Source organism: Hydra vulgaris, chromosome 05 (assembly GCF_038396675.1).
Source record: "Hydra vulgaris chromosome 05, alternate assembly HydraT2T_AEP".
In the NCBI taxonomy this organism is placed as follows: Eukaryota; Metazoa; Cnidaria; class Hydrozoa; order Anthoathecata; family Hydridae; genus Hydra; species Hydra vulgaris.
The window spans coordinates 7,008,765-7,013,726 of NC_088924.1; the positions used below are offsets into that span (position 1 = coordinate 7,008,765).

General features: G+C 27.7%; 1 long non-coding RNA gene across 1 annotated transcript; it reads right to left on the minus strand.

The window, feature by feature from the left end:
* Positions 1-205: 205 nt before the first annotated feature.
* Positions 206-2,949, minus strand: LOC136079954 (uncharacterized). The gene is made up of 2 exons (XR_010638339.1): positions 2,879-2,949; positions 206-303 (listed from the first exon to the last, which is right to left on the minus strand). It is a non-coding gene; the product is annotated as an uncharacterized LOC136079954 (long non-coding RNA).
* Between the last annotated feature and the right edge of the window lie 2,013 nt (positions 2,950-4,962).

Sequence of the window (4,962 nt, forward strand, 5' to 3'; positions counted from 1 at the left end):
TTTGTTTAATAATATTAAATTTTAAATAAGATAACATTTAAAGAAAAATAAACATATTTATAAATGTTTACAAATAAAAAAACATAACTTACAAAGGCTCAGAAAAGGCTGGTGCCTCGTTACGAACAGGTGACACTGTAAAACTTAAATTACAGTTTAACGTAGGTGACGAAGATCTTACACATATAACATTCTTTGATGCTAATTCTTTCTTAAAAATAATTCTATCTTTAATTGGAGGAATTAGTTCCTTTAACATAAAATCATCTATTTCGTTAATAACCGAACCATCAATATCTTCATCTTTATAAGTTATATAATGTTATAATAACAATACTATAATATTATTCAGTTAAACTAACAACAGTAATACATATAAATGTAACATTATTTTATTGCCAAACTACGTAAAGTAACTAAAAGTTGTCCATCAGACATTAAATATCCATCCAAGGGTTCATGGGATACTTCTTGTCCAGAAAGAATTACAACCCAAGAAGATATTTCAATCAGATTATAAGCATGGGAATAAAAAATAAAATTTTCACAAGAACACAGTTTACCACACAAGAGCCATAAACCATTAATTTTAAGGATATATTTAAGTGACATAAAAACAGGAGTACCATCATCTAGATCATCTAGAATGTTAAGAACAATGAAGTCACCAGTTTGGTAGGAATAATGATTCACTGAAACATTTGTAACTTTCCACATTTGAGTGTTTTGATCAAGTAAAAAGTTAGTTATAAGTTCTATTTGAAGACCATCAGGTAATAAAATTAATGATATAATAATACCATTTCTTTGATTGTGTTGCTCAATTGTCATAAAATCAACTAAATTTAATTCACAGCACTGGCGCATTTGATGGCGCTTCGACAATGTATAAGTGATATTTTTAAAATTAGAAACAACACGAGAAAGACACTTAAAGTAGTTGTGCTTGGCTTCAAACCGCATGCACCATAAATGTCGCAAAGATCCATAAAGTTCAATCTGTCTGGGATAATGCACCATGTAGTGCATTTTGGGAATAAAATTTCCTGGCCATATATCCACAAAAGAATTAACAAATGATGCAATCATATAAGCTAAATATCCTAGAGAATCTCTTTTAATAATTGGTGAAAATATGATATCAGCTATATTTCTTAGTTCAAGATATACCAACCAGTAAGCAGGGCAATCATCACTAAAACTGGATATGTAACCAAATATTATAGTTGGCAGACATCTAAAAAAACACCACAATTCAGATGCTTTTCCAATTATACGACTCTTCTTAGACATAACTGATGCACTTAGAGGCACTGGTTTACTTTTTTTATCATTAAATCCAAATGAAAAATTACATATTTCATAATTAAGTTGCTTAAGAGAAATAATATTATGTGATATTAATTTTTGGATAACTAGTTTCAAAACCATAGGAACTATTCCTTCTAAGAAATCATGGTGGATGTCAGGCGGAAAACTTTCCAAAACATTAAAAAATGGTAATTTATTCAAGCAACATGATTGATTTATTCCATAAACAGATTTGTTAGCAGGAAATTTATTTATTGCATTCAACTGTTAATTGTAGTTATCATCTGTTCTTAAATAACAGTCAGTGTGATATTCTTTTAGTCTCATTGTTTTAAAATGAACTAGACTGGTTCGACACCCTACCCGAACTAAAACAACAGCGAAAACCTGCTAGTGCATGAGCACCTAAGTTGTCAGCTGAAACTGTTGCAAGACTAACTTTATATGATTGACAAATATTATTAGTTTTTAAAATAATCCCATTGTTGCTCAACTCTATAAGTTCATCAATTAATAGTTTCATAATTTCAGCATAAGATGTTTTCTTTAAAACATTAGAACGGACCAATGCAGCTAAATGAACTTGAGACATTTGAGTGCGATAGCGTGGATGCAAATTTCCAATAGTGTAATAAATACCAATAATTTTATGTTTGCCTCTCTTAGAACCTAGAGGATTAACAGATTCAAACTCATCTATGAACAAATGAATACGACTTACAGTCGGATCAGTAGAAAACAAAGGATGTTTTTTAAAAATTTCTCCATCATGGAAATCACTTAAATTGTCTTTATCATTGTCTTGAATTGCAATTTTACTTAAATAATTACCAAATTCATTGAAAACCTCTTCATTTGAAAGTATTTTTTCAAGATTTCAAACTAATGTAATGGAATTTATGAATTTTATTATTTGTATCAACAATTTTAATTTCTATCGGCTCAACCATAGAAAGAGTATTTTTACAAAATTTAACTAGTTGATATTCACTCATAAAATGAGAGAAGACATCACACAGAAGGTCACTATCAAAAATACTTTTAAGTGTAGCATCTATTGGCACTGGTAAGCACTTTTCAATGACATCGTTGTATGATGTCAAAAAAGTTTGAAACAGTTCTTTAAAATCAGACACAAACTCAATGTGAACTTGGCTGAAAACTACATGTTTTTCTCGCAACTTTAGAAACATTAACCCAACACAATATTTTGATTCAGACACAATCTTTAAAAAAAGAGAGTGATTATCAACTACTACATTATAAGTGTCACAACTTAAAACTAATTCTTCTTTATCAACAACAGATTTGCAATGATTATTACCTTTTTGTTTTAAACCATAGTTCTTATGAGAACGGTAGACATGTTTACGAAAGCTATTTATATTATAAAATGATTTTTTGCAATTTGTATAACAGCATTCTACATTAAAGTTAAAATCATGACTGTGAAAAACCGTTAAATGTCTCAGCAACTTAGAGAGGGTAATGGTTGTAAGGTGGCAAATAGAGCAAAAAAATGTATTTTCCATGTTGCAAAATAAGATTTCAAAAAATTATAGAATACCTTTAAAAGCACCTATATAATTAGTTAGTCCAATTGAATCTAGCCAACTGCAACAATCCAATAAACTCCATAATTTAACGTTTGCCTAAAAAAGAGTTAAATAACTTTGAATTTCAATTTTTTATTAGAGAATATTGGGATAATAATTATAAGATATAATTTATAACTTATAATACATGCAAATTACGGTTTTAATATATATATATATATATATATATATATATATATATATATATATATATATATATATATATATATATATATATATATATATATATATATAATATATATATATAGCTATATATATATAGCTATATATATATAATATCATATATATATATATATATATATATATATATATATATATATATATATATATATATATATATATATATATATATATATATATATATATATATATATATATATATATATATAGCTATATATATATATATATAGCTATATATATATATAATATCATATATATATATATATATATATATATATATATATATATATATATATATATATATATATATATATATATATATCATAATATGCTTTCATATATTTTCATATGCTAAATATACATGTTTTCATTTTCAAAATTACTGCTCAGCAATATATATATTGCTTTATATAATTTTGAAAATTAAAACGTTTGATAGAGATGTAGTTTATAAAAAAAAGTACATACAGGTAAAAATATATTCGAAGCCATTAGTTTAATAAATTTATCAAACGACTAATCTGACAGTGAAATTAAAGATAGAACTCTGAACTTGTCATGAATTCTATAACTAACGAAGAAATGACAGACATTATGTCCCACGCTTGTTTAAAACTAGTATGGAAGCTATAAGTAAACAACCAATCAAATTTAAAGATGATAGATGAAATTCTGAAAAACCACAAATTAAAAAAAAATCTGAAAAACCAATAGTTTTTCAAATTTAAATTGTTGGAAAACCAATTTATTTTATTTTCTCTTGCGAAAAACCAAATCATTTTTTGTATATCCCGTAAAACCATTGGGTTTTCTGGGAAACCAATCGATTTTCTAGATAATCAGTGAAAAACTGATTTTCGTAAGAGTGTCCATGATAATTATATTGACGATGATAATAATAATAATAATGATGAATTTTATTACGATAAATGATTAATAAGTCCTTTCTTAACTCACTTAAGATTTAAAAAAATCAAAAAACCGGGTGTAAACCGGGTGTAAAAGGGGTGTGAACCGTGTGGTTTAACTGTTTGTAATGTAACTCATTACATCCTCTTAACATAATTTATAGAAGCCACATCTTTGATAACTCTACTGAATCTTCACCTAAATAGCCAATTATGTCGTCAACTGCAATTAAATCCAAAACGTCCTTCTCAGTTGACATCAACATAAATGTCTTAAGCTTGACGTTACCTTGCGAGGAACTCAGTCTAGTTTTGACCACTTTTAGTTTACTAAATGCTGCATATAATTTTAAGACCCAATCAAAGTTTATAGCAAAGCTATGCAATTCAGAGCGTATTCTGTCAGAACAAAGATTAGTTAACTGAGAAACTTTTGCACGGCTGTTTTCTGGAGTATTATTTTCACCAATTTCTTTAGTACTGCAGAAAGAAGCACATCGAATCAACACCAGTTATCATCCAATGCTGTGATTTTGAATGCTGGTTTTTCATCAAATCTTAACGACATTCTTATACAATTAAAAACTTTCAAAAGAGCATAAGCATTCCAGTTGTGGAGCATCATAAGCTCCTATAGTTCTTTCAATTGCCATATGTTTTGACCACAAGTTGTTTTACCACTTTTTTTTGACATTTTAGTTTGCAGGTTCAACTTTCTGTCCAATTAAAACACCCGTCCAAATATTCATTCGTTTGCAAGAATTCAGGACGTGCGCGTAATACCACACATACACAATATAGTGTAACGTCGTTAACGTAATGTTAAATTCCATCATATTCACCGCGCATGTTTGCTGCTCCAGCAAAGGATTCACCCACAATTCGTTTCATTTTTAAACAATTGCGTTCAAGCTCTGATTTCAGTAGTTGGTATAGTCCTCCACCTG